Source organism: Pan paniscus, chromosome 10, assembly GCF_029289425.2.
Source record: "Pan paniscus chromosome 10, NHGRI_mPanPan1-v2.0_pri, whole genome shotgun sequence".
In the NCBI taxonomy this organism is placed as follows: Eukaryota; Metazoa; Chordata; class Mammalia; order Primates; family Hominidae; genus Pan; species Pan paniscus.
The window spans coordinates 139,747,248-139,765,435 of NC_073259.2; the positions used below are offsets into that span (position 1 = coordinate 139,747,248).

At 52.9% G+C, this 18,188-nt stretch overlaps 2 pseudogenes; one reads left to right on the forward strand and one right to left on the reverse strand.

The window, feature by feature from the left end:
• Positions 1-3,860: 3,860 nt before the first annotated feature.
• LOC117975256 (uncharacterized) lies at positions 3,861-5,063 on the reverse strand (annotated as a pseudogene).
• Positions 5,064-6,630: 1,567 nt separating this feature from the next.
• LOC117975257 (small ribosomal subunit protein eS6-like) lies at positions 6,631-14,843 on the forward strand (annotated as a pseudogene).
• The last annotated feature ends 3,345 nt before the right edge of the window (positions 14,844-18,188 follow it).

An 18,188-nucleotide genomic window follows, 5' to 3' on the forward strand; every position in this document is an offset into this window, starting at 1 on the left:
CTCCACTCTGCTCTCCCAGCAACCAGGGAAGGTTTCTGCATTAAATTTAGTTCAGGTCAAGACTGTAAAAGCAGAAATCCAGGAGGAGAAGAACATCTGAGCAAAACAATCTTCCTAGCAGAGTTTCTGTTTTAATACATTTCCCCAGGAGATGGGTTTCAGCTGGAGGCCCTTTTAACCAAGTTGATCTTTGCCCAGAGGGTCGGGGGAGCTCCGTCCCTGCCGGGTTCTTTGAGGCTCTTCCCTGTGTGAATTAAAGGGTTGGGGCTAGAGCTTGGGAAAATCTCCTGGAGGATCCACAGAGCTGGGGGCTGCTGCCAAGGTCTGAGGTGCAGCCTCTGGAGGGGAGCCCTGCAGACCCCAGCTGCCCTGGGCTGGGCCTCCTGCTCTGGGCCGCCCTCTCTGCTGATCCGCTGGGGTCAGACCCCGGTGTGGGTGGAGCAGCCACAGGACACATGTGGGTCTCGAAGCCTCCTCTCCTGTGCTCCTGGGGAACAAGGCAGCAGCGGTCCCTGCTCTTCTCCTGCCTAGGCCACCATCTTCAACAGGTGAATGCATCTCTTTAAAGCCTAGGATGGAGGATAGAGGCTGGGGGATGGGAATGGGGAGGGGACTCCTGGAGTCCCTGGGAAGGAGGAGGAGGAGGAGGTGGCCCTGGCCTTCAGAGCCCAGTGAGGCCCCATCCCCTGTGAAGGCTGCACTCACCCTGAAGTGTGCCTGTGCCTGAGAGATTTGTTTCCACGTCAGGGTCTCATCTGGCCAACTCCAGGAGCCTCCAGGTGAGCCAGGAAATAGGAACCTGTCATGCAGGGGATTCCCCATCCCAGTTAAATACTTCCCACCCCCAAGTCCCGAGCTGGCACTGGGGCCTCCTGTCTACGTGGTGGGTGTTCTCAGGAGGGAAACCCTCCTCCACTTCCCTGCCAATCATACACTTTTTAAAAACAAATCCACAAATTAAAACATTTTGACAAGCCGAGGAGTGATACACCTAACGCCCAATGAATGAGAAAAGAAACGTGAAAAATTCATGCCTGATTTCACTCCGTATCACAAAAATGAATGTGTTGCTCGGGCTCATACATATTAGAAAGGAATTTTTGCTAAAAATCAAAAATTGCAATCTTCAGAAATGTTGTCTGCTCCCACAGCTCTGAAACAAAAGCACACCCTCCTCCAAGCAGGAGAGAGCCCAGCTCTGCCCCCCGGGGACACCCAGGGCCTTCACCCCAAATAGCGGATCCTGTGGGACCCGTAGCACTGGGGCCCTGGGGCACTGGGCGCTGGGCCTGCGTGGATTTCCCAGCCTTGCTGGAATTCCGTGCTTCGCAGCAAACTCCTTCATGCGGGGGAAGCCGGAGGAGAAGGCCCAAGGAGAATGGGGTGTAGACAAATGACAGGCGCCCCGTCCCGGGGGAATCAGGAAGGGGTCCTGCAGCCCCTGGTGTGGCCCTTTTCCCATGCACAGTCCGGGCCCCCCACGGCTTCTGCAGGACCCACCTCAGCTCCGGGTCCAGGCTGGGCCAGCGCTCTGTCTCCTCAACTGTGAAACGGGTTGCTCAACCCACTTGCTGGTTGTTGAAGTTCAGGCCTTATCCTCGGGCACAGTCGGTTCTGGAAGCCACAGTCTGCTGCCTGCAAATGTGCTCCTCAAATCGCCTTCCCACCCGCAGCCCCTCAGCCCACCGTGGTACCAAGTGGCCAAGGTCTACGGCCACACCCCCCGGACGCCTACGAGCTCATCTGATCTCGGAAGCTAAGCAGGGTCGGGCCTGGTTAGAACTTGGATGGGAGACCAAATGGCGACAGCGCTGGGCTTTCTTCCTCAAACCCCACGACCACGACAGCGCGATAAACAGGGACCCTGTTGGAGGCCACGTGGGTCACAGGCCTGCACCGGACACAGCACTTTGGCGAGGGCAATGGGGATCCTGATTGGCCGCCACGGGCCCTCCCAGAGCCAGACGCGGAAGGGGAGGGAGCTCTCCCAGGAGCCTCACGCGGGACACTGAGCACAGCCCCTCCCCGCACACGCGGTTATCGATAAACGGAGACTTGACACGTTCGTGGACTCTCTTTTCCCTGGAGGGTAGCTGGGACTGGTGTGAATTCTCCCGTCTCACCCCACAAACCCTAACCGGCATCCGCGAGCTTTCTCGTCTCGACTTTCACAAGTAAATTGTGTTTTCTTTTTTAAATGACACAAAGCGCGAGCTCCTGGCGTCCGTGTCAGGTTGGAAGAGAGACGCTGTCCCACGGGGGAGAGACGGGGACGGTTGAGAATTCTCTGGAACCCCCAGCGGCGCAGACACCCACCCGCTGCTGGACGCACGGAGCCCGCCCTGGGCCTCCCTCCCCGGCTTCAGGTCCCCGCCTCGGCCCTGCCCACCTGGGGCTGCGCTCCCTGCAAGTCTGCGGCCCCCACGCGGCCCTCGGACCCGGCGCGGGTCTTCCGCGGACGCCTCCAGCCAGCTCCGGGTCCCTGCGCGGAGGACGCTAATTCGTGTCGTTAAGCGGGTGAAGCAGGTGTAGACAGAGATGCGTCCTGCCCTCCCCACCCGCTGCCCCCGCAGCAGCCACCGAGCCTCGACCGGCGGCTTCCGAATGCACAAAGTCCACGCTCCTGCCCAGGACCCTGAGTCAGGGCCTGTTCCACGCGCTGCCGCCGCCTCTAGGGCCCTGACCCCTCCCGGGCACACCGGGCCCGTCCCCGGAGGCGATGCTGGCCCCGGGTCTGCCCTGCGGTTCCCCCTCCCGCGCTGCTTCCTGCCCGCAGTAGGGGCCGCTCCTCACCGCGCAGGCCCCGCTCAGAGGCGCCGCAGAGCCGGAGAGGCCCCCGCGGCTGGAGAGGCCCTGCCGCCCCCCAGATGCCCCCGGGGCCCTGCCCGGTTCTTCCCTTCCCAGCCCCGACGCCTCTGGCTTCACCTCTTCCCTTCATTTCACGGATCCGCTTATTTCAGGGGAGCTCCAGGAGGGCAGGGATTTTGTCCGTTTCTTTCACTTTTGGATCTGCAGAGCCCAGGACAGCACCTGGCCCGTAGTAGGTGCCGCAAGAAACGCTTGTTGAAGGAAGGAAGGAACGAACCCACGAGCATTGCAGGAGGATTAAATGAAAGATCAATTCACCGCACCTCACGGTAATAGGCACCCTGTTTCCTCCCAGCCCCGAGACTGGAGAGTTTGTTTTCATCCTCCTGTTGTCTGAACACAGCACAGAGCAATCCTGAGACACAAAGCAACGTGCCTTTCAAAATTTTTAATAAACATGGAATCTTGCTATGCTGGCCAGGCTGGTCTTGAACTGCTAGCCTCAAGCGATCCTCCCTCCTTGGCCTCTCAACATGTTGGGATTATAGGCTTGAACCACTGTAACCAGCCTCAAGACAGGCTTTCTAAGACACAAGATTCCGCGTGTCAACTGTATCCACGGAAACCATTCCTTAGTTTATTGTCACCGCCATTCCTAACTCTGATGTGAAAATCCCTGCGTTCATCAACATAACGCGGTTAGGGTCGCACTCATCACGGGGCCCCCATTGCCTCTGGCGCACCCCACGACTGACATCTGCGGGGCCTTCCCGCTAGGCTTCGAGTTTCAGCTTCCGCAACAGGCCTGTCTTTCTGCAGGGGCCAGGGTGGGGGTCCTGCGCTGATGGACCCTCTGAACCCCCACTGCTGCAGAGGGGCTGTTCCTTCCGTTACGTCCCTTGTGCCCGAATCCACCCTGTGTCTTCTCTTTTCTCAGCAGGACATTTTAAAAGCCCAGACCCCTTCCTTGCAGAGCAAATGTCCAGGCTTCGGAGGTCACTGTCACATCCCAAGAACCCCCTTCACCAGGGGCCACTCTTGAGACTGGGCTGAAGCCCCCTGGAGAGGTGAGCTTGGTGAGCTCTGTAGGTTTAGGGAACTTTGAGGTTCACTGCCCTTAGGAGGGGAGCCCTCTCCGGTTCTCCGCAGTCCCCACCGTTCCCTATCGTCACCCCCGGGCACCTGCACTCCCACTGTTCTGCCTGGGCCTTGGGGGCATTTGAGCCCTGGGCCCATCCTGAGTTGGTTTGGAGGCTGGGCTGTGTGGAGCTGTGGAAGGCCCTGGGCATGCGGCCGGCTCACTGCTGGGAGCCTGGTTTTCTCACTGTCCAGCTGTGTGGCTCGGGGGCCCCCGTCTCTATGTCTCAGTGATGACAACACTGGCCGTGTGGGTCCTGGTGGGCCTTGAGTGGGTTCCTCTGCTCAGATGTGAGGTGCTTAGACCTCGCCCTAGCTCTGCCCTGTGACCTTGGCAGGTCACCCGGGGTCACTTTCCCATCGGAGTGGGGGTGGGGACTGGAACCAGCCACTCCCACGTCCCTCCTCTGAGGTTGCTTTTGGCACTGGTCCTAGGGACAGGGCTCTAGGGGACTCTGGCCTCTCTCTCCCCTCTCGGTCCCCCTTGGCTTTGTCCTGCCCCCTGAGATGAGGGTATGGACAGCCGGGTACAAGATGGGGCAGGCAACCTTGCAATGGTGGTAACCCTGTGCATGAACCCTGGGCCTGGCACGTGGACCTCCTGTGACCGTCCCCACAGGCCCGTGAGGCTGAGCTTGGCACTGCCCAAGACCACACAGTCCATGCGCGGTGGAGCTGGGGTCCAGGCTGCCCACCAGGGCAGTGACTGCAATGGTGCAACAGGGGACAGTCACCATCGTGAGCTCAAGCCAGGCGCTGTGCTGACCTTGAGGAAGGGCTCCATGCTTCCCCTTCCCACAGCTGCAGTGAAGCCTAGGAGAGCGGGGTCGGCTGCGGGCTTGAGTCCTGGGGTGCCCCTGGGCTGATGGGCCCTGCCTGACCTGCTCCTCCAGTGCCCCAGCCCTGCCCCGCCCACGTCCCCTCCTCTCACTGCTCCCTGGCCCACTCCGCTGCAGTCTCAGTGCCTTCCCAGGCTTGGCGTCATCTGATGGGAGGAAAGTGAGGGCCCCAGACTCTGTGTCATCCTGGAAGGACCCCTCCCCTCCTATGGCTTCGAGCCCATGAGATGGCCTTGGACAAAGCGGCAATGGGCCCTTCCTGAGACACAGTGCGGCCATCTACTGGGAAACTGCCCAGTGTGACTCTGATGACTGTGATGTGAATCCTACAGCAAAGTTGAGCAGTGCGCAACCTGGTCTACTACACCTGGCAGCCCCAGCTCCTCCTCCTCTGCCTCTTCCTGCTCCTTCATTCTCCCCCAGAGCTCTAATTGTCACTGAGATTTTATGTTTCGTTTAACAAATGACTGTCTCCCCGCTTGAACAGAACCTCCATGGGGGGAGGGAAGAGTGTCTGTTGTATAAATAGTTGTATTTCAGTGCATAAAACAGTGCCTGCCTCAAAGGGAGGACTCAGTCAATATCTGTTGAATGAATGAATGAATAATTGCCTGGGTCAGCAAATGAATGGCTGAATGAATGATTTCTCCTTTCCCTCGGCACTGTCTGGAGTCCCCAGGACAGGCATGGGCAGCAGTCGCTGGTCTGTGGCCTGTCCCACTGGACTTGGGGGTCTCATGCTTGGTCTGGGCGGAGATCACCCACCAGGCTCCCAGGTCGATCCTCTGCTCACAGGAAGCTGCGTCCGGCCCAGCTGCCGGGAGCTCACTGCAGGGTGGAGGGAAGAGCAGGGACCATCTGCGAGCGCCTGAACAGCGCACAGGAGCCGAGGAGCCGCTGCTTAAAATGCAGGCGTCGAGAGGAGTTTCGTCTCCTTTTCTGAGTTGAATATGAGATTTCCAAGCAGCCATGACGAGTTGGGGTGGTGGAAGTGGGGAGTCCGTTCCTCAGTCAGATGAAGGAGGGGGTCCCCTTGGATCTCCTCTCGGGGCTCGAACCCTGATACTTCAAGGTCTCTTCCCACCTGCGCTTGGTGGATCTGGAAAGCTCCTGTGAACAGGGTGGGTCCTCCTTGTTTTAAAGGTTGTAAGTTGAGAGCACCTCACATAACTGCCTGCCTGGGGCGGCTCTGACGGGCCTCAGTCTGCTTGTGATGTCACACAGGAAGCCCCTGGGGACTGGGCTGCTCAAGTCCTCCTGGGTCAGACCAGAGCACTGGGCCTGTGGGTTCCGCAGTGAGTCCAGCATCGTTTCCTGCGCAGTGACCCAGGCCGGGTCCCCGTGGGCTCTGACTAGGTGACAGTGGGACTCGGGGTTGGGGGGTTTGCTTGAGTCATGGATTCACTGTCCACCGTGACTGGGGACCCCCAGGGGGATTTCTGGGGGACACATTCACCTAACGCACTGGGGTTTCTCTTTCAGAAACACAACACCCTGGAAGGCAAGAAATGGGGAGCTGCATCCATATCCACAGGGTCCCACCAGCCCGGAACATCCCCGCTGGCCTGGAATTCCACCCCAGGCACCCCGCTGATCCTGGGCCCGTCCCTGTGACCAGGAGATGGAGTCCAGGGATTCCCCAGGCCTGGGCCATGCAACTGCCCTAGGAGCCTGGCATCAGGGAGCAGTGCTGTGTGTACCCCCAGGTCCACTGAGAGTAGGGAGGGGGCTTCCCCACGGGTAGGTGGGGATGGAGGGTGGTCTGAAGATCAGGAGACGGAGCCCCACCCTGCTTCGCAGGTGAGCAACAAAAGCTCTGAACTGTCAACTGAACTACTTAGGGCAACTGGCGGGAATCTAACCAGGTCTGCCTGACTGTGTCTCTGCCTGTGTGTCTCTGCTATCTCTCCATCTATCTGTCTGTCTGTCTGCCTGTCCATGTGTGTCTGTCTGTCATCTGTCCGCCTATCTGCCTGTCTGTGTGTCTGTCCGTCCATCTCTGTGTCTGCCTGTCCATCTATCCGTCTGTTGTCCATCTCTCCATCTGTCTGTCTGCCTGTCTGTCTGCACAGTCCCTGACCTCACACTCAGGCTGCATTTGCAGCAGCCGTTTCCCATCTAAGCATCCGTGTCCTCCTTGCTGAGTTGGAGGTAGGAAGTCACATTGAAATTCTGTGTGTGTGTGAAGGTAAATGAAATTATAGACACAGGAGGAGCAGACCGTCTGCTTCTTAGAGATAATGAAATGACTTCTGGCCATGAGCAAAGTGGACACTCTGTCTCCGGGGTCAGCAACCCACCTGCTGGGCCCCGGTCACTTCTGTGTCCTGGGGTGTGAGGCTCCCAGGAGGCCATGCTTGGTAGAAAAGGGTCCTGTGAGTGGGCCGGGGCAGCCAGGAAGCCAGAGCCACCCAGGGAGTGCCATGATGGCCACTTAAACATGGAACTCGCTAAAGAGGGGCTGGAGGAGCTGCAGAAGAAATGGTGGGGCGGTGACCCCGAGTTAGGCATCAGCAGGAAGCCACTGCCATCCAGGGCTGCAGGGGCTGGGGAGGGGTGAGCACAGCCAGGGGCTGGGCGGCCAAGTCCAAGGCACCAGGCACAAGCATCCCTGTCCTCTCCCTGTGGAGCCACAATGGCTGTGCTTAGTTCCTCCAGCAACGTGACGTGACGGCACAGTGAGACGTCGCCCACCAGGGAAGCCCACGGAGACTCAGCGCCCAGCGACTAGGGGGCTGGTCACGGGGGCACCTCTGCTTGGCGCGCACAGACATTCCAGGCCCCCAGAAGGAAACGGGCTCAGGATACCACGTGGTTTCCACAGTTTAGACACAGGAGCTCCTCGCTATTGAGGGTGGTTGTGTGTCTGCGCAGGGAACTGCTGCAGCCAGATTCCAAGACACCAGCCAAGGTCACCTCACCAGCAGGCCTTTCCCAGGGCCATCATCTCAGGCCTGCCAGGTCACTCTTTCTGGGCACTTTCTCAGGAGGTTGCTCCAGGGCAGGATGGAAGCACAGAGAGTCCGGGGTTGTCACATGATCCTGGCGGAGTGTTTAGACCTCTAGAGAGGAGAGCACAGAGGCGGAACAGGAAGCCCAGAACTCCCTCCTGACAGAAACACCAACTCACAACAGCAAGGCCCAGAAGCCTTTCTGAGGCAGCTACAAAGCTCTGCGAATTGATACCAAGTGTAAGAAGGTGTAATCTGTGACACTGAGGACATAAAGCGGGGGGTTGTAGAAAGGATAGAGGTTTTGCATGCAGTTGGAGTTGTTACCAGCTTAAGGTCGATTGTTATGAGATGTTTTATGCAGTCCCCATAGTAACCACAAAGAAAATACCAACAGAAGAGCTGCTTCAAGATGAAGCTGAACATCTTCCCAGCCACTGGCTGCCAGAAGCTCATTGAAGTGGACGATGAACGCAAACTTCGTAGTTTGTATGAGATGCCTGTGGCCACAGAAGTTGCTGCTGATGCTCTCGTGAAGCATGGAAGGGTTCTGTGGTCTGGATCAGTGGTGGGAACGACAAACAAGCCTTCCCATGAAGCAGGGCGACCTGACCCATGGCCATGTCCACCTGCTACCGAGTAAGCGGCATTCCTGCCATAGACCAAGGAGAACTGGAGAAAGACAGTGAAAACCTGTTCGCCGTTGCATTGTGGATGCCAATCTCAGTGACCTCAACTTGGTTATTGTTAAAAAAAAAACATAGGAGAGAAGGACATTCCTGGACTGACTGATACTATGGTGCCTCGCTGCCTGGGGCCCAGAAGAGCTAGCAGAACACGCAGACTTTTCAATGTCTCTAAAGAAGACAATGTCTGGGAATATGTTGAAAACCCTTAAACGAAGAATGTAAGAAACCGAGGACCAAAGCACCCAAGACTCAGTGTCTTGTTACTCCACGTGTCCTGCAACATAAATGCCGGCATCTTGCTCTGAAGAAAACAGTGTACTACGAAAAATAAAGCAGAGGCTGCAGAGTAGGCTACACGCTGGCCATGAGAATGAAAGAGGCCAAAGAAAAACATCAGGAACAGACTGCCAGGAAATGCAGACCCTCCAGCGGTGAGCTTCTACTTCTAAGTCTGCATCCAGACAAAAATAAGATTTTTTGAGTAGCAAATAAGATCAGACCCTTCCAAAAGAAAATACTTGTAGAAGATGCAGAAAAGAAAATGAGAAAGAAATCAAAGCAGCTCAATACAAAAAACAAAAAACAAAAACAAAAACAAAGAAACACAAAGAAAGGCAGCAAGAGAGGAAAAGAGGAACAAATAATTATAAGACAAACACAAAACAACAAAATAGCAACAGTAAGTCCTTCCCATCAGTCATTAACTTAAACATAAATGGGTGAAACTCCCCAGTCAAAAGACATGGAGTGACTGAATGGATAATAAGATGCAGCTATATGCTGTCTACAAGACACTTTATATTTTTTTATTTGTACAAATTCATAGGGCACATGTGAAATTTTGTTATACATATATAATGCATAGTGATCAAGTCAGGGTATAGGGTGTTCACCACCCAAGTACAATATACTTTTGTTAACTATATTCACCCTACTCTGCTATCAAATATTGAATTTATTTTTTTATCTTACTGTTCTTTGTACCCTTCAACCAACTTTTATTCATCCTTCCCCTATCCCCACTCACCCTTCCCAGTCTCTGTTATCCGTCTTTCCACTCTCTACCTCCATATCACTTTAGATATAAGGACATACACAGGTTCAAAATGAGAGAATGGAAAAAGATACTCCATGCAAATGGTAAACAAAAGAGAGCAGAGGTGGCCACACTCATGTCAGACAAAATAGACAAGTCAAAAACTGTCACAGGAGACAAAAAGGACTTCATACAATGATGAAAAGGTAAATTTGCTGGGAAGATATAGCAATTCTAAACACATATGGACCTATTGACAAAGCACACTAATATGTAAAACAAACTGACAGAACTGAAGGGAGAAACGCACAGAAATGCAGCAGGAGGTCTCAATACCCCATTTCCAATAATGGATAGATCAGCCAGACAGAAAAACAGGGTAAGAGAAGACTTGAGCAACAGCATAGATCAATTGGGCCTGACAGACACACACAGAACACTCTCCAGCAACAGCAGAACACACATTCTTCCTAAGCACACATGGAACATTCTCCAGGAAAGATCATATGTTAGGCCACAAAATAAATCATAATAAATTTAAGAAGACTGAAATGATGCTTAGTATCTTTTCCAACAACGGGATGAAACTAGAAGTTAACAGCAAAAGGAAAATTGGAAAATCCTACAAATATGTGGAAAATAAACCACATTCTTGAATAATCAATGGGTAAAAGAAGAAACACAAAGGAACTAGAAAATACCTTGAGGCAAATGAAAATAAAAACACAACATACCAAAGTTACATATTAGGTACAAACATACAGTACTAAGCAAAAGCAGTACTAGAGGGATGCTTACCATGGTAAATGCCAACCTTAAAAAGAGAAAAAAAATACCTCGAATCAACAACCTAACTTTACACCTCACAGAACTAGACAAAAAGCAAATTGAATCCAAAGTTAACATAAAAAAGAAATAATAAAGATTAGTGCCAAAATAAAATAGAGAATAGAAAAACAATAGAAAAAAAAGACTAAGCTGTTTTTTGAAAAGATCAATAAAATCAAAAACATTTATTAGACTAAAAAAAAAATATTCAAATAACAAAAGTCAGGAATAAAAGAGGAGATGTTACAACTGATGCTACAGAAATAAAAAGGATCATAAGAAACTAGCATGAACAATTATATGCCAACAAATTGGATAACCTGGAAAAAAAATAGATAAATTTCCAGAAACATCCAACCTACCAAGACAGAACCATGAAAAAATAAAAAATCTGAACCAACCTATAACTTGTAAGGAAATTGAATTAATAATCAAAAACATCCCAAAGAAGAAAAGCCCAGGACCAGATGACTTCATGGAGAATTCTACCAAACATTTAAAGAAGAACCAACAGCAATCCTTCTCAAACTCTTCCAAAAAATTGAAGAGGGAACACCTCCAAACTCATTCTATGAGGCCAGTATTACCCTTATACAAAAATCAAAGATACTACACAAAGAGAAAATTACAACACCAAATCTCTGATGAATATTCATGCAAAAATCCTAAATAAAATGCTAACAAACAAAATTTAATAACAAATTAGAAGGATTACACATCAGCCAGGCACGGTGGCTCACACCTGTAATGCCAGCACTTTGGGAGGCCGAGGCGGTCGGATCACGAGGTCAGGCGATTGAGACCATCCTGGCTAACACGGTGAAACCCCGTCTCTACTAAAAATACAAAAATTAGCCGAGCGTGGTGGCTGGCACCTGTAGTCCCAGCTACTCGGGAGGCTGAGGCAGGAGAATCGCTTGAACCCAGGAGGCAGGGGTTGCAGTGAGCCGAGATCGTGGGGCCACTGCACTCCAGCCTGGGGGACAGAGCAAGACTCCATCTCAAAAAAAAAAGAATAAACTAATTCAACAAAGTTGCCAGATACAAAATCAACATGCAAAACTCAGTGTCATCTCAATACACTAACAATGAACAATCTCCAAAGGAAATTAAGAAAACAATCCCATTACAACACCATCAAAAGAAGAAAGTTCTCAGGAAAAAGCTTAACCAAGAGGCAAAATACTTGTACACTGAAAACTACAAAACGCTGTTGGAAAAAGTTAAAGAAAACACAAAGCAATGGAAAGATATGCCATGTTCATGGATTGGAAGACTTGGTAGCATTAAAATGTCCATACTACCCAATGTGATCCACAGATTCAATGCAATCCCTATAAATGTCCCAATGGGACTTCTTGCAGAAATAGAAAAATTAGAAAGCATCCTAAAATTTATATGGAATCTTGAAGAACCCTGAATAACTAAAACAATCTGGTGAAAGAAAACCGAAGATGTGTTACAAAGCTACAGGAATCAAAACAGTATGCATAAAGACAGGCATACAGACCAATGGAACAGAATAGAGAACCCAGAAATAAGCCCTCACAGGTGTGGTCAAATGAACAGTGTGGTGTTCTTCAAAAAATCCCTATGATCCAGCAATCCCACTTCTGGGTATTTATCCAGAAGAACTGATCACAGGATCTCAGAGAGATATCTGCATACCCTTGTTCACTGCAACCTTGCTCACCGTAACCAAGAGGTGGAAGCAGCCTAAATGTCCTTTGAAGGGGGAGTGGCTAGAGAAAGCGTGGGATTATACATAGCAGAATCCTCTTCAGCCTTCGGGAGGAAGAAAATCCTGCCAGGTGCTACACCGTGGATGAATCCTGAGGTTACTATGCTAAGGCAATAAGCCAGTCACAAAAAGATGCACACAAGATGATTCCACTCATGTGAGATTCCTAGAACAGTCAAACCCTTACAGACAGAAAGAATGGCTGTTGCTGTTGCCAGGGACAGTGCAGAGGGGGAAGACGAGTCGTTTAATGGATAGAGAGATTCCACTTTGCAAGATGAAAAAGTTCTAGAGATCTCGTGTGGTTAACACTGCTATATATACACTTAGAAAAAAAGGTGAAGATGATAAATTTTATGTTATGTGTCCTTTATTACAACAATAACAAAAAAAAAACAAGCAACCTCCAGAGAAGAAAGCCAGGCAGGAAAGAGGGAGCCGAATCCCATGGCCTGGGAAGATGTCCTGGTGGAGAGGCCCTGCCCCAACCCTGGAATCTCAGCTCTATGGGCCCTGGAATCCCTCATGACCACCTGAGCCCTGGGGCGGCTCCATCACTGTCACCCAAGGTCTTTAGGATGCACTCGGCCACTCAGACCCTACAAGGGAGCCCAGCCCGGACCTTCCACCGGCAAACCCAGTTCCCCTGCTGCCTCCAGCCCTGGCCTCACAGGACCCCAAAGGGCCCCTCCCGTGTGGATCAAGAGGCCAGCATCTGAGGCTGGTCATGTCATCAATCACTGCTGCAGAGACAGGAGGTGCTGACGAGGGCCATGTGCAAAGACAGAAGAGCTGACGAGGGCCACTGGGGCCCAGCCTTCCCTTCTCATTAGAGGCCTAATGAGCCGCACACCTTCAGATTCCATTTCAGTGAATTATCAACACCTAATCCGAGGGAATAATGGGCAAGACCACCTGCCACACAGTGATTAGATAAACACGCTGAGAGACAGGATGGAAAGAACTCTGCACCAGTGCAGTCCCCAGAGCTGGGATGGCATCAGAAATGGTGAGAACGGCAGTGGAAATCCTGCCCCTGCCCCACAGGTGCTGGGTGTGGCGTGGAAAGTGGGGGACGGGAGAGTGAGCATCCTAAACACCTTGTCCCTTCCCTGCTCAAAGCCTCTAAGGTTTCCCTACATATTCAGAACAAAACCTGGGTCTCAGCCTGGGACACAGAGGTACGCACAGGCCCTGCAAGTTCGGCCACTCTGACGTCCTGAATTGATGTCCCACGCCCCCCTCCAGCAGGTGTCCCTGCTGTGCCTGGAACACATCAAGTTCCCCTGACCTCAGGGCCTTTGCACCCCCATTCCCACTGCTAGGAAGGCCCTGCTCCGAGTGCTCACACGGCTCCCTCACTTCATCGGGCGTCTGTCCAAATGTCACATCCACATCCCCTCTCTGAGCGAGAGGTCACTTTACAGAGAGGAACGGAGGATGGAGGGCGGGCACCTGGCTCCTGGCCTTGGCCTCTCCTCCTCGCTGGCTTCAGGCCACAGCCCGGTCTGAGCTGTCAGCATCCCCCCACCACATGCCGGCCCCCGGATCCTGGGTCTCAGTGAGTCACAGATGCTGTCCTTGCTTTAGATGTAGGGGTCACTTGTGGGGAAAGACTGATTTTAATCATGAGGATCATGTTGGGAGAGGCTCACAGTGTGCTGCATGTGGACACCAGGATGAAGGAGGAGGAGGAGGAGGGGCAGACCCGGGGCCCGTCTCGTGTTCACTCCTGTCAGGGGCTCCCGGGCAGCGTGTGGATGAAGCAGGAGGATGAAGGGCAGACCTGGGACCCATCTCATGTTCACTCCTGTCAGGGGCTCCCGAGCAGCGTGTGGACGCCGGGATGGAGGAGGAGGAGGAGCAGACCCCAGGCCCCTTTCGCGTTCACTCTTGTCAGGGGCTCCCCAGCCGGAGTGGGGGCAGTGGGTGCTGGGGCTGACCGGTCATGAAACACAGCTGTTGTCATAAATTAAATCCTGTAAACTTACAATGGAATAAATTATGTGAAAACGAAGGGAATAAACTCTCACAGTGTCCCTGTGATGACTTCACTACATTCTACCGTGGTCTCCGCCCTCAGGGTTCCTTGCGTCCGTGGTGTCTGCGTGGTGGAAACGGTGGTGCCAGGCTGCACGTCTCTCCCCAGCTCCATCCAGAGACCTCCAATGACAGCTTGAACCAGCCACGGCGAGAATACTTAAACAGTGGCAGTCATCAAACAGCGCAAATGAGGGCCTCATTTATTCTTTTGTTGAGTTCCTAGACTTAAGAAAGTGCAGATTCAGATTAAACATGTGTTGTGTCAGTAGCCAACACACTGTGAGTGGCACAAAAAAATGAGGAAATGTTCTTCCAGTACAGGAAAACCATGAACCAGTTCCTTTTTTTTCTTTTCTTTTTTTCCTTTTTTTTTTTTTTTTGGAGAGAGAGTCTCGCTCTGTTGCCCAGGCTCAAGTGTGCCGCGGTGCAGTCTCAGCTCACTGCAGCCTCAACCTCCTGGGCTCAAGCAATCCTCCTGCCTCAGCCTCCTGGGTAGCTGGGACTACAGGCACACGTCACCACACCCAGCTAATTTTTTTAATATTCTTTGTAGAGACAGATGAGATTTTTCAGGGTGACTCACACTCCTGGCATCATGCAGTTCTCCCACTACAGCCTCCTGAAGTGCTGGGATTACTAGCGTGAGCCAGTGCACCTGGCCTGAAAATGATTTTCGGATTAAGTGAGGAAGGTGCCCAGTCCGCTGATGAACACGTGGGGCTCCCGTGTCCACTTCTGTCTGACCTGCGCCAATGCATGTGATGTTCTCTCACTTAGGTCAGTGTCATGAAAATACAGCCCACACGCACGTCAGAACTGCACACATTTGTCAGTCCTGCGAGTCTCTTGCTGAATCTGACAGTGACGTTTACTCATTGTCTATTTTTGCCAAATCTTGCTTGATTTGCAGCCATAGTGTGTCAGCCTGGGTTCCATCAGGAGAGAGAAACCCCACAGTGATTTGAACAGGGCAGGTTTTATTTAAAGGTTTGTTCAATTTAACAGAGGACTGCCGTAATGAGGAGTTGAGGATTAAGGAGTACAGAGAACTGCAAAGAACATGAGAGAAGCTCATACAGGCACCGGCACTGAAGAAGCCACCAGCCCAGCACCACCCTACAAGGGGGCCCAGCCCAGCCCTTCCAGCCCAGCCCACTGGAGCTGGCTCAGCCGCACCTTTTCTCCTGCCAGGCCTCCTCAGCGCCCTCTGCTGACTGTGCTCAACACTGCACTGGCTGACATGGGAGAGATGCTGCTGGGCCCAGATGCATTTCCACCGAGCAGACAACGCAGGGCAGCTTTGGAACCCAGAGGCAATAAATCAATAGCCAGCACCCAGAAGTCAACTATGAATAGAATAGTTCAGTAAGAATCAGTGAGAACATCCTGCAACAACCGGTTGCAATATGGAATTCACAATAAAGGGCATGGTATATTCCACTATTCAAAATCTGGGTGCTGCAGAGCCTTTGTATCAGTAAAAATGAAAATCTGTGCACAGGTGTGTGAGCATATACACAGACACCAAGAGATCCCGTTGTTCAGCCTCTGCCAGCACACCACTGGTTATGGGGGGAAGGTATCCACACATTTCTGCCATCTTCCTTCTCCCCTCTCCTCCAGCCCCTTCTTTTCTCCCCTTGATTTCTTTGCAGAAGGACGGGGCTGTGCCATTTGTCCTGTGAGTCCCGTGTCCAGATGGTGCTGATCACATCCCCAGGCATCCTTGGAGATGCTCCTCCCTTCCCTGCATTTCATGTAAGTTCTGGGGTTAGAACCAGCAGCTTGATTTGATGACATTTCCCTGTAGTTTGCTAGGAAGGTGTGTCATTCATCAGGGACACAGAGCACCCAGGACCCTCACTCCCAGGTCGATGAAACAGTCTGGTTCTGTGTGAAGAGCCCATTGTTGTTCCCCCGTCCTCGGGCCTGGGCACGTCCCACAGAGGAGAGAGGACGGGGCCTCCCCTGGGCTCAGATGTCAGAGGAGAGAGGACAGGGCCTCCCCTGGGCTCTGACGTCCGAGGAGAGAGGATGGGGCCTCCCCTGGGTTCAGGCATCCGAGGAGAGAGGACGGGGCCTCCCCTGGGCTCAGATGTCAGAGGAGAGAGGATGGGGCCTCCCCTGGGCTCTGACGTCCGAGGAGAGAGGACAGGGCCTCCCCTGGGCTCTGACGTCCGAGGAGAGAGGATGGGGCCTCCCCTGGGTTCAGGCATCCGAGGAGAGAGGACGGGGCCTCCCCTGGGCTCAGATGTCAGAGGAGAGAGGACGGGGCCTCCCCTGGGCTCAGATGTCAGAGGAGAGAGGACGGGGCCTCCCCTGGGCTCTGACGTCCGAGGAGAGAGGATGGGGCCTCCCTTGGGTTCAGGCATCCGAGGAGAGAGGACGGGGCCTCCCCTGGGCTCTGACGTCCGAGGAGGGGCTCCCACACCAAGATGCCTCTGATCCCTTCCAGAGGGAGGGGTGAGTAGATGCGGAATAATGGCCTGGGCTCTGTTTCCACTTTGAGTTCCTGACGAAGGGTCCCTGCACCCCCTAAGCTCTAACTTAACTGGTCCCTCCTAACTTTCCCTTGGGGAACAGTAAGTCAGCGACCCAAGCGCATTCTGTTTCTAGTGGTGAGTGGAGGGTCCTGCAGGGTGCTGATGAGTCCCTCAGCGAGGCAGGTGTGGGCTGGATTTGCAGGGGCAAGAGCTTTTCCCTCACAATCCATGGAGGCTGAGTCCACGGTGGCCATCCAGCCCCTTCCCCCTGCAGGGAGCCAGGTCCCGAGGCTGATTCCTGCTGACCCCTGACTAGAAGACTCCCAGCCTGTGGTCTCCACCTGATCCTTCTGGAGGAGACCCTGGAGCTCTGGTTTCCAGTTCAAGCACCCTGTCCTCACCCCACATGCATCCTTTCCCACATCTGTCCCACAGGGGATATCGATGCCTCTCCTCTCTAATGCCACCAGCCTCAGTGACCAATCGTCCACCCCCATGGGTGCAGGGGACACTGGATCCCTGGGTGTCACAGGAGCTTCTCATCATCCCCCACTGCCTCCCTTTCCTGCAGCAGATTCGGGGTCTGCACGGCCCTGCAGAGGGGTTGAGTGTAGTCATGGATTTGGGAACCCTGAAGGGAGAATGTCATTGTCCTAAGGCTGGGAGATAGGCTGGGTGTGCAGGTGTGCATGCGGCATGTGTGTGTACAGGTGTTCATATAGATGTGATGTGGGCATGTGTGTGCAGGTGTGTGTGCAGGTGTGTGCAGGTGTGTGTGCAGGTGTGTGTGCACGTGTGCACATGCATGTGTGTGGAGCTGTGTGGATGTTAGTGTGCAAGTGTATCTGTGTATCCACGTGGGTGTGTGGATGTGTGCGTCTAGTATGCATGAATGTGCAGACGTGTTTTCATGTGCATATGTGTGTGTGTGCATGGATGTGTTTTTGGTTGTGTGTATATGTGTGTACATGTGTTCTGTGCAGGTGTGTATTTGAGAATGTGCATACACACAGGTATATGGGATGTATGGATGTGAGTGTGCATATGTGTGTACGCGTGTGTGTTATGAGTATTTGAGCATGCATGTGCACACAGGTACATGGGATGTAGAGATGTGTGTATATGTGTACACATGTGCTATGTTCGGGTGTACTTAAGCATGCATGTGCACACATGTACATGGAGTGTGTGGATATGAGTGTATGTACATGTGTGTACATTGCTCTGTGCAGGTGCGTTGAGCATGTGTGCATAAGTGTGCACACATGTCTGTGGGATATGTGTGTGTGAGTGCACATGTGTGTCTATGTGTGTGCATGGCATGTGTGTGGTGTACATCCGTGTGGGTGTGTAGCTGTGTGCAGGTTTGTGCAGATGTGTGTTTCAGTGTGTGCGTGTGTGCACATGTGCATTTTGTTTAAAACTCAGGGGGAACCTGTGGTGAGAGGCGTCCCCACAGCAGGCCGCTCCCCACTGAGCTTACTCCAGAGGCCATAGGCCTCTCGCTGGGGGAGGGGGGCTCAGGGCCTCAGCGGCAGAGGCCCAGGTCACATCAGGGTCACAGCACCAATGGGGCTAGGTGGATGTGGCTGCCAGTCCAGCTGGTGGGAGCTGGGTCACTGGGGAGCAGCCC